The sequence below is a fragment of the Coturnix japonica genome, chromosome 26 (genome assembly GCF_001577835.2).
Source record: "Coturnix japonica isolate 7356 chromosome 26, Coturnix japonica 2.1, whole genome shotgun sequence".
In the NCBI taxonomy this organism is placed as follows: domain Eukaryota; kingdom Metazoa; phylum Chordata; class Aves; order Galliformes; family Phasianidae; genus Coturnix; species Coturnix japonica.
The window spans coordinates 34,463-46,194 of record NC_029541.1 but is presented as its reverse complement, the minus strand read 5'-3'; the positions used below and the strand labels follow the sequence as shown (position 1 = coordinate 46,194).

The following is an 11,732-nucleotide window of genomic DNA, read 5'->3' as shown; positions in this document are numbered from 1 at the left end:
CAGTGGTTCCTGCAACACTGAACCCTATTATCTACAGCATGAGGAACAGGGAGATCAGGCATGCTCTCAGGAAGGTGTTGCAATATGAACTATTCCGGCTTCAATAATGAGCACATCTTCCTCACAGGATTCCCAGTGATGGTTATTTATGTTTTATTCTTGTTTGTATTTTTGATTTTGTGTAATACCGTAACCTGCAAATAAGTTGCAATTTATTTCACTACTTCTTTCCGGCCTACTTTCCATTTTCTCACTCCAAGAGCTCAAGTAAACATTGAACCAGATTTCCTGATTAGGTTAAGAGATAAATAAAAAGTTTTCAAAATTGACTTTTCTTTATCTCTTCCCTCTTCCTACCTTGTTCGGGTCTGGGGGAGCTGCAGCCCATGACAGCAGCACAACAAGCTCTTTTCCATCCTGCCACAGTGCTCTCAAGTCCTCGCATTTGTGCAGGCCTGAAGGTCTTGTGTGTTTCACAACAGTCCTGTTGTCTCTACAGTAGCACTCCGGGACAGCAGTCAGTAGCCAGCAATATGAACAGTTGTGTCAGAGCTGGTCTCCTTGTTGGCACTGTCATGGAGTTATCCAGATCAGTGTATGACAGTGACGGGGGGGCAGTAGGCCTGTGGGTCCCCTGGCCCCAAACAAATGGGAAGGGAAAAAGGAACAGGGTAGGGAGACTGGTGCTGGGCTCAAGGACACAAACAGAATCAGCAAAGACCTAAGAAGGAAAACTTGTTTTACTAACTATGATATGTGGAATACCAATGGAAAAAAAAATTACAAAACCATTACATTCCAACCCTTATTCTACATCATTACACCATGCTTAGAAAACATATCTATATACAAATAATCAATAATTAAAATGCATTACACACACAGGTCTATATAAATATACATACATGGAATTACTGACTGCACTCCCCCAGCATCAAATTCCCTTGTCATACACATTGAACATCCCTATCCTTCTGCATCACCCACCAAGTGCACCCTGGTCCCTTGGGCAAAAACAGTTCCACGGAGAGGTTTGCTTTTTCCAGAGGCTGGAAGGACCCAAACAGCTTTTCCCAACATGTTCTTTACATGTACAACAGGGAGCTTACCTCCCTCTATAGTATGCAGGGGGCAGAATTGGCTATGACCATCATGACTGACAGATCCAATAGTATTGACCAACCAAGTGGCTTCTGCCAGATGCTTTCCCAGTGCATATATGTTCCACCACCCATTGCTTTCAACATAGTTTTCAACAACCCATTGTATCATTCAGTTTTACCAGAAGCTGGTGCATGGTAGGGGATATGATAAATCCACTCAATGCCATGAACTTTGGCCCAAGTATTTATTAAGGGAATTTTTGAAATGTGTCCCATTATCAGACTCAGTTCTTTCTGGGGTGCCATGTTGCCACAGGACTTGTTTCTCAAGACCCAATATGGTGTTTTGGGTGTTAGTATGGGTTACTGCGTATGTTTCAAGCCACCCAGTGGTTGCCTCCACCATGGTAAGCACATAACACTTACTACTGCGAGATCATGGCAAGGTGATATAATTAACCTGCCGTGCCTCCCCATATTTATACTTTAGTCATTGCCCTTCCTCCCAGAGAGGTTTCATCCTCTTGGCTTGTTTAATTATGGCACACATTTCACAGTCATGAATAACCTGTTCAGTAGTGTCCATAGTTAAATCCACCCATCGATCTCCGGCCCTTTTCTATGTTGCTTCTCTTCCTTGATGGCCTGAGGTCTCATTGGCCCATCGGGAAAGAAACAATTCAACCTTGTTCTGCCAGTCCAAATCTATTTGAATCACCTCAAATCTTGCTGCTTGATCTACCTGATGGTTTTTTTGCTGTTCTTCAGTAGCCCTACTCTTGGGCACGTGACGCACCTTTACAACCATATCTTTTATTTGGGCAGCAATGTCTTTCCACAGTTCAGCAGCCCAAATAGGTTTACCCCTTTGTTGCCAGTTATTTTGTTCCCACTGCTGTAATCACCCCCACAAGGCATTTGCCACCACCCATGAGTGAGGCCTCGGGTCTCTCCTGAGGCTCTTTGCCACAAACTCCAAGTGGGACCTTTCTCTCCAGCAGCAGTGTAGAGGATGTTCTTTACATCCTGTACTGGCCACAGGGCCACAGCACGGGCTATCTCCTATTAAGTCTGTTCAAAAGCCTGCTGCTGCTTGGGCCTCATGTATAGTCATTATTCTTCTACACACCTGAAAAAGGGAGCTCACTATGGGGCTGTAGTTTGGAACATGCATTCTCCAAAAGCCCACTATACCCAGGAAAGACCATGCCTCTTTCTTGTTAGTGGATGGAGACATGGCAGTGATTTTGTCGATCACATCTGTAGGCATGTGACTACGTCCATTTTTCTGCTTTATAGCTAGGAAATGAAATTCCTGTCAGGTCATTTCACTTTGCTTTGCTTTATAGCAAAACTAACTTGTAGAAGAATTTGGATTATTTGCTCTCCTTTTGTGAAAGCTTCTTCTGCTGTGTCGCCCCACACAACTACGTCATCAGTGTACTGCAGGTGCTCAGGAGCAACACCCCGTTCTAGTACAGTTTGGACCAACCCATGGCAAATGTTTGGGCTGTGTTTCCACCCACTAGGTAGAAAGAAACACTGTCTTTTCTGGGTGAAGTTTGCTTTTGAAGAATGCATTTTTTTTTCACAAAACCACAAATGAGGTGTCCACTGATTGTCAGAGATGTTTAGTAACCATCAGAAGACTTCACTGATCAAGAGAGGGTGTCACTGGTCATCAGTTAGGAGATATGAGGTGTCCATGGGAGGGGATATGCAGACCTTCCTCTGGGAGATGGGGTAGGGGGTAGGGGCACTGAGGCAAGGGGACTAAAGCAGACCCAAAGGAGGGACAAGTGGCTGCAATAAGAAGGGGAATAAAAAGATGTTGATGTAGTTGCATGTGTCCATGCAGAGGTGGACCAAAGGGTGAAGGGTTTGGAAGGAATTGTATGGAGGAGTTGACAGAGGGCAGAGGGTGGGTAATGGGGCTGCATGGCAGCAAGAGGAGCTCCTCCTTTAGGACTTAGGAGCAGATAATGAGAGAGGGTGGGGAAGCCCAAAGGCATGCAGGACATGGTGTGCATAGCATGGAGCTGGGGAAGCCTCCCAGCACTTTGAGGTGGCCACTGCCAGTCAGTGGCCAAGGCATGGCACTTTAGCCTGCTCAGACCCAACTAACCCCCATTGCCTCCTTCCCCTGCCCATTGCTCGCCAATATCAGGAGGGTGCCCAACAGCAGCCTTGGGGCTGCAGAGGTGTTCCCAAGTCCCAGGGAAACAGCAACACAACCCAGCCCCATCTTTGCACCAGAATCACCCAAGTCACCCATCCAGGAAGGGCAACAGCAACAGGTGGTGGCACCTGGGGAAGAAAAGCCGTGGGGAAGCCATGAGGGAACTGTGAGTCTGGGGGATCATAGGGTGATCCCATCCAAGCAGCATGGTTGGTCCCAGGGCTGCCCCCACCCCCATGGCTGCCAAGGTCTGAGTGCACCTCTGCCCATGGAGGAGCCCAGGGTTGGGGTTGGACATAGGGACAGGGCAGGGGATTGGGGGAAACCAAAGGAGTGGAATAGGGGTGCCAACAAACTTGGGGGTGCCAAATAGAGAGAAGCAGGGATCTCAAAGAGAGGAGAATAAGGGAAAATGAAACACAGAGTTTTGGGGACCTAAAGAGATGAGAATCGGGTTGCTAAAGTGATGTATTTGCCAATTAACCTGACTTATCCCGGGACCTCAACTGTCCGAGGGAGAGAGACACAATCATGGATGCTATAATGTCTTCTCTCAATTTATTGCTGCGTCATACACCTTATATACCATCCTAAATCCTGCGCAGATGCATACACCCGCTACACAAAACCCAATGCACACGAGAGAACCTGTACACACACCTACCTAAACCCCCCGCCCACTAACTCTTAACCTACAGGCCTAACTGAGCTATTCTAGAACACTCTATCTACTCAGAACTACTGTATGCACTCATAAATCCTTGCATAGACAAGTTAGCATCCCAACACTAATGAAAGGAGATCTGTTGGTGCCAAAAGGTTGGGATATGGGGTTCTGAAGAGAGGGTATTTTAAGCAACCAAGAGATGGGATTTAGGGGACCCAGAGAAAATATGAGTAGGGTGCAAATAGAAGAAATCTGGATGTGCCAAGTAGAGGGGTGGCCTCTGCCAGGCAGGAACAGACCTCACCTGCTCCTGCAGAGCTCTCTGCAAGGCCACCCTTGGGCACAATCAGAGTGGCTGCCCGGGCCCTCACCACAGCAACTTCCGAGTTTGGCATTCACACAAGTGGCTGTGGAGAGAGGAGTAGGAAGGAGTGAGAGAAACATGCAGTGGGGACCCCTATGGCCAATCACCTCCAGCCCCAGCCCACATCCCCCACGGATGCTTCACCTGAGCTTCCACTGTGCAGCACAGGGCAGCAAGGAACATCATGAGGCTGAGCACAGCTGCCTTCACCTTTCTCTGTGCTCCAGGAGGTGGTGAGGCTGAAGGAGGCAAGGTCTTCATTTATCCTCCCAGAACCCCTCCCACTCCTGAAGTGACCGTAAGCTTGGCAGTCTCCCTTGGTATGGAGAGAGCACAGCCAGACCTGTCAGGGAGAGAAATGACCTATCAGGCCAATTAACTGTTAACTCAGATAAGATCTGCTTCAATAGTAATGCCCCCTCTTGTATTACCTGGGCCATAAGACCAGAGGTGGATGTACAAGATGTGGCTGTAGAAACTGAACCTTCCCACCAACATCCCATTACATATTGCTGCCGTGTGAATGATGGCAGCACAGGGGTAGCCTGACAGAATGGCATCTGACATTGAAGTGCACATGAAAAAACGGTGTGCCATTGAATTCCTCCAAGTGGAAAAAATGGTACTCGTTGATATTCACCAATGTTTACTGAATGTTTCTGGAGACCAAACAGTGGATGTGAGCAGAGTGAGGCAATGAGAGGTGTGTTTCAGCAGTGGTAACAGTGGGTCACCATTGCTGGTGCAGATGGTAATAAGCACGGCACATAGGCTCCTCTTCCCTCAGTCTCCCATCTCTGTTAACCAGGCTTCTCCAAACCTCCTCATGTCAGTCATCTCATTAGGACCAGCTTTCTACCTGCCAGCCTATGCTCCAAGAATGACTACTCTAGGTGTTGGGTAACTTTTATCAGACTTTTGTGCAGGATTCCTCTACCACAAAACATCCTGGAGGCAGCAATGAGCTCTGTGTACAAAATGGAAGAAGCCCTGAAGGAAGCTTGGAAACTTCTGATATGATAACCCGCAGAACTTGTCCTGTGAAGGGTCTCACAGGGAATGAGGAAGAGGGGACCTGGCAACCAACGTGCAAACCAGCTGCTGCTGCAGGCCTCTCAGAGGCACTGACAGATGTGAGCCTGGAAGCACAGACCCCAGCCAGGAGCCCAGGGATGGCCCATCAGCTGTTGCAGGCTGAAGTCACTGCACAGTTTGATGAATAGCCATTTGCTTCCTGCTGGATTGTAGGTTTCTGAGAACATACGACCCCAACTGCTCCAGAAATACCTCACAAGGACAGACAGAGTAACTGCACGTCCTTTATTCTTTTAAGGTTCACAGAGAGCCTGGTTCATTATGCACAGTGTATCTGGGCTACAATACAAAGGTAAACGCTGAATAAGAATTGGTTTTAATAATGAAGTTTTAGTGAAAAACATTACAGTATTTTAAAACAATAATAAGATTTAAAACATTACACTTATAAAAACTGATAAAAACAAAACAAAACAAAACAAAAAAAAACAAAGAGTCTGCATCAGTAAAAAGCTGTGGCGCAAGTGGTAGAAGTGCCGCTCTGCTACACAGAGGCTCGAATCCCGGGGGCTGGACTCGATGATCTCTAAGGTCCCTTCCAACCCGCACGAGACTATGATACTATGATGATATGATACATGTCATGAATTCCAAAAGATGGGCAGTTCAGTATTTTTGAAAGATATTTGGTCATCACTTTCCTCACTGCATCCTTGACTCCCTGGTTCCTCATGCTGTAGATGAAGGGGTTCACTGCTGGAGGCACCACCGAGTACAGAAATGCCACCATCAGGTCCATGGATGGGGAGGAAATAGAGAAGGGCTTAAGATAGGCAAAAAAGGCAGTGCTGAGAAAGAGGGAGACCACGGCCAGGTGAGGGAGGCACGTGGAGAAGGCTTTGTGCTGTCCCTGCTCAGAGGGCATCCTCAGCATGGCCATGAAGATCTGCACATAGGACATAACTATGAAAACAAAACACCCAAAGAATAAACTTAGACTAACAATGATAAACATAACTTCCCTGAGGTAGGAGGCTGAGCAGAAGAGCTTGAGGATTTGGGGGATTTCACAGAAAAACAGGTTGACCACAATGCCTTGGCAGAGAGGCAGTGAAAATGTTCTGGCAGTGTGCAGCAGCGAATTGAGAACCCCAGTGCCCCAGGCAGCTGCTGCCATGGTGGCACAAGCTCTGCTGTCCATCAAGGTCCCATAGCGCAGGGGCTTGCAGATGGCAATGTAGCGGTCATAAGACATGATGGTGAGAAGGGACAACTCTGCTGAGATGAAGAAGGAGAAGAAAAAGAGTTGTGCAGCACATCCTGTGTAGGAGATGGCCCTGGTGTCCCAGAGGGCGTTGGCCATGGCTTTGGGGAGAGTGGTGGAGATGCAGCCCAGGTCGAGGAGAGCCAGGTTGAGGAGGAAGAAGTACATGGGGGTGTGCAGGCGGCGGTCGCAGGCTACGGCTGTGCTGATGAGGCTGTTGCCCAGGAGGACAGCCAGGTAGATGCCCAGGAAGAGCCAGAAGTGCAGAAGCTGCAGCTGCCAACGGCAGCAGGAGGAACTCGCTGATGGAGCTGCTGTTGAACATCTGCTGTTCCAGGGCTTGGTGTCCTGCTCATAATGCAGAACATAATGACAAGTCTAGACCATTCTCAAAGACACTCCTACTGTTATAATATGAAATGTTTGACTTTCCCTTTGGAAAATGTTCATTTAACTGCAGAACTTGAATTTATGTTCATGACCTTCACTATCCCTTAAGGAGTAGAAGATTAGGCAGCTCTTACTTTCTTCTCACTTTTAAATCACATCCCAGTCTCCTGGATATTTTCCTCTTTACTCCAACTGTACTTTGAGACTTCTGCCCCAGCCTCTGTGCACGTCACTTTGTCTTAGAGAAATCTGCCTCTTTGCAGTTTAAGTGAACTGTTATTGTCTGCAAAAAAACAATGAGAGCTGAAAATGATTGCATAATTTTAGGAGGAAGAGGCTGAAACTACATTTTTTGTGACTGTTCACAAAAGAACTGATAGAATGAAGCAATACTGAGGAGTCTCTGAGCTGTGTTCAAATTTGACAGCCTCTTTTAGATTTCTGCCTCCAACCCTCTTTCCTTCTCTCAGAACAGGAAATGGAAAATCCCTGCCTTGGCTCTCCTCTTGCAAAGCACACTTACAAACATACTGTTGTGCAGTGGAGCTGTGATCCCCCTGCCTCAGGCAGCAGCTGTGGCAGCACAAGCCCTGCTGGGGGGCTCCTTCCCCCCACACCACACGTCTCCCTGCAGCACCCTGGGCAGCTCCCCGGGCAGGCTGAGTGCTGAGCCTGGCAGGCGGCAGAGTCCCATACCCGGCACACAGCCCCTGGGGCACAGCAGGAACCCTGCTCTGCAGAACAGCCCTGGGCACCCGCCTGCAGCCCCGGCTGCATAGCCTGCAGCCGTGCTGGGACACGCAGCCCTCAGGGCTGTGCTCTGACATTGCAGCATAGAAACCCTCAGCTGGAGCACATGTGTTTTTCCACAGTAATGAAATATGCAGAGCTTGAAGCCAGATCTGCTATTGGATGTACCACATTTAGATAACCCTCTATGAAAAGCAGCTTTATTACCTACTGCAAGAGACTTACCGTGTTGTGGTCTGTGAGTAATCATCTTGCAATGAGCTCACAGCCCGCTCACAATGTTTGCATCCTGTAAGTTCTCTCCAGTTTCTCTCTTCTCTGACTGTCACCTGCAGTCTGCTGTGCACAAGAGCTGCTCCTGGGCATAGCTCTCTGTCTGCAGCACCATCCACTTTTATGAGCTCCCTGTGTTCCAGGAGCCCAGCCCAGCTCATCAGCAGTGGATGTCAGTTTTAGTATTCTCAATCATCCTCCTGGTGATGTCCCTGTGTCCTCATGGCCATCAGCTCCTTAAAAACAACAGCCACCTATTTGATGTCACTCATCTTCCCGTTGTCTCCAGCTCTCCTAAATAAATGGCTGTGGTTACGGGCATGTTTTCAGCAGGCCATCTGGACACTTGCTCCTCCCACTGCCCTCCAGATTTCCCCATTCATTGCTCTTTGTTCAGTCAGTTACCTCCCAGCTGTCTGGCTGATTTCTGACTTTCAGGGAGATTACTGGAATTTGCACCATCTCTCCAAAGTCTGATGGACTCTGTGGTCAACTCCTTCACTGTTATTCAGTCTATCCCATCCTATCTCTGTCTAACTCATTTCCTGTACAATTATTCCCTGTGAAAGACAAACCTCAATAGATGCAGCACTGACATGGCATGCAGTTGATCACTGAGTTTTACTGTTCATTCAGTTGCATCACCTTTCCTTCAATTTGTTGGCAAAAAATAAAGGATATTCCTTCCTTGCACATATGCAGCTGGTTCTCTGAGGAAAGCCAGTGGGAGTTGGCGCAAAGCAGGTTTAACAATGAGCACGTGTATGCAGGGAAGAGTGATGTGAGGAAAAGTGATGCATGTCACATGAGGCCAATATGAGTAGAAGTGGGGTGGGAAGGTGTAGGAAGAACTTTGTCCACACAGAAACAGAATAGAACTCATTGGGGACATCCTGAAATGACATCAGTTGCAAATGGCTGATTTAACTTCTTGTATAAACCCAACTATATATAAATAAACAATAAATGCATTTTGGATTCTTCCACTTTAAGCTCTCTCCATTTTGCTGAACATGTTCTGAAAACCTGTAGAAGATAACAAGAAGGCAGAAGGCACAGGAGGCTCTTTAGATTATAATGGGCCCCAGCGCATTTGGTGCTAAATCCATCAACCTCTTGTGCTGAGAGAAGTTTGCACAAAGTACTCAACAAGACATAGTCAGAAGTAATAGAGAAGTTTCTTGGAGTATTAATGGGACTACAGTAGGTCATTAACAAGCAAGCTTCCCATGGAACTTGTTAGAGAAGATAATTGGAAGCCATGACTACAGGCAGGGAAAGGCACTGGCATGGTGGCTCTGATGCTGAGAAACCCCTCCTTTGCCTTACAAAGCAGGCATGCCAAGCCCTGATCCCCAGACCCTTGGCAGGGAGATCTTGTCCCTCATGTTGGCTCAGGGCCCTTCCTGGGGCTTTGGGATGGAGGGCTGTATGATGTTAAATGAAAGACATGGGGACAGAAGATCCCAGGCTCTACATGCGGTGCAAGGATGCTGTGAAGTTCATGTCCCATGTGTGCCCTGTGTCTCATTGCAGGATTTGAGAAGGGCCCAGTCTGAACAAGCAGTCAATCCCTGTGAAACTCTGAACTTCAGATCTCTCAGTTCCAGTGCCCTCCTTTGCACATTCTCCCAGAGTTTGAAGTCCTTTATGTTCTGCGGTGCCCAGAAGTGCACCTAGTGCTGCTAGTGAGGCAGTAGCAATGCAGAGCAGAGAGGGATGATCCTTTCCCTCACCCAGCTGGCAATAAGTTGCTTCATGCACTCCAGGGGACTGTTGGCCTTCCTGTCTTCCTGGGCGCACTGCAGACTTACATTCAATTTGATGTTTGTCACCTCCTGATCCAGTGACAAATCAAGGCTGCCTTGTGAAAGTACCATGCCTCCGTGCACGGGGAACAGACGGGACTCACACACAGTGCGTAACTCCAAAAGTATCACAGAATCACAGAATTATCAAGGTTGGAAAAGACCTAGAAGATCATCTAGTCCAACCATTACCAATACTTCCTGGCTAAATCATATTCCTCAGTGCCACATCCAAGCGTTTCTTGAACACTCCCATGGTCGGTGACTCCATCACCTCCCTGGGCAGTGCATTCCAATGCCTGACTACTCTTTCCGAAAAGTAATACTTCTAAATATCCAGCCTGAATCTCCCCTGACACAGCTTAAAACCATTCCTCTAGTTCTATCACTGATTACACGAGAGAAGAGCCAACCCTCAGCTCACTACAACCCCCTTCAGGAAGTTATAGAGAGCTATAAGGTCTCCCCTGAGCCTCCTCTTCTCCAGGCTGAACAATCCCAGCTCCCTCAGCCGCTCCTCGTAAGGGCCTGTGCTCAGACCCCTCACCAGCTTTGTAGCCCTCCCTGAAGACGTTCCAGAACCGCAAGGTTTTCTTGCAGTAAGGGGCCCAAAACTGAACACAGTACTCAAGGTGCGGCCTTGACTTTCCCATCCGCTCTTACAACTTAACCAACCACCTCTACTTGTCAACAAAGCATTCTATAAACACTTTTCAACTGTCCATGCAGGCACATATCCAGTCAGAGCTGTGAGACCCTTTTTCTACTTCCAGAGGTGTCCTTGGTTCTCATGCTGTTTATCTTGCTCCACAGCTGCTGCTCTGAACAGCTTTTCTTGTATTCCCACAGCAAGTGTCTGCCAGGGGCAGTCACCTGTACCACAATATAGGGTTTGTGGCAAGGCATTAAACTTGTACTTTGCTTCAGAGACCAGCTTCAAGCAGGTAGAACTGCACTGGGGAAGGAACTGAAGTGAAGAAAAGTGAAGAAAAACGTCCAGAAAAGCTCTTTTTTTGAGTTTTTTTGGAGCCAGCAGCAGTGCTGTGCCTGAGCTAGCAGCTGGCAGCTTGTGGGAGGGCTCCTGACTCACCAGGGGTGGAGCTGACACTGCCTGCTCTTTATCACTGGTAATTGACCTTGACCCATTTGCTGTGTTAATAAAGAAAGGCCAGGGAGGGCAGGAACTAGTTCCCGCCTACACAACACAGGTGTGAAAAGCTGTTCTGAGCACCTAGTTTGGAGGTAGTCAGTGTTTGAAGGCTGCCTGCACTTCCCACTCAATAAGGCAGCAGTGGGAGTGGAGGCTGCGTCTTGTGTGAGCACGGGTCAGTGCTCTTGTCTTTTCTCAGGTAACTTGCTCTTCTGTTGACTGGACCTGACGCTAACGCTTCAAACATGGTCCTCACCAGGAAACGGGCTTCCTGTGCAAAGACTGTGGCAACCCAGACAGAGGGTCTGCTCCAAGATGCGGCAGTTCAGGTCTCTGGCTGCCAGGAGTGCCTCTGCCTGCTGCTGCCAGGAGAGGATGGGAAGGATGCAACTTGTGTGCGGTGTGAGCAGCTAGATGAGCTGCTCAGCCTTGTGGTGGAGCTTAGGGAGGAGGTAGTTAGACTGCAAACAATCAGAGAATCTGAACAGGAGTGGTTGAGGTCCATTAAGGACTGTGAAATTGAAATTGATGGGTGGTGCCAGGCCCTATCGACCCTAGGATCCAGGCACACAGCTGAGGCTCCCCAAGGAGCATGTTGCCCCCGGTTGCCTCGCGAACAGGCAATAGAAAGGAGTGTGCAGATGGACTGTGCTCCTGCTGCACTGAGCCCTCAGTCCTCCCTTACCCCTACCAATACAAATGTAGAGGTAGGGGGTGTGGGACTGTCGGCAGAGCCTCTATCCTGCAGT

General features: G+C 48.3%; 1 pseudogene; it reads right to left on the bottom strand.

The window, feature by feature from the left end:
- Positions 1-5,961: 5,961 nt before the first annotated feature.
- Positions 5,962-7,011, bottom strand: LOC107324592 (annotated as a pseudogene).
- Between the last annotated feature and the right edge of the window lie 4,721 nt (positions 7,012-11,732).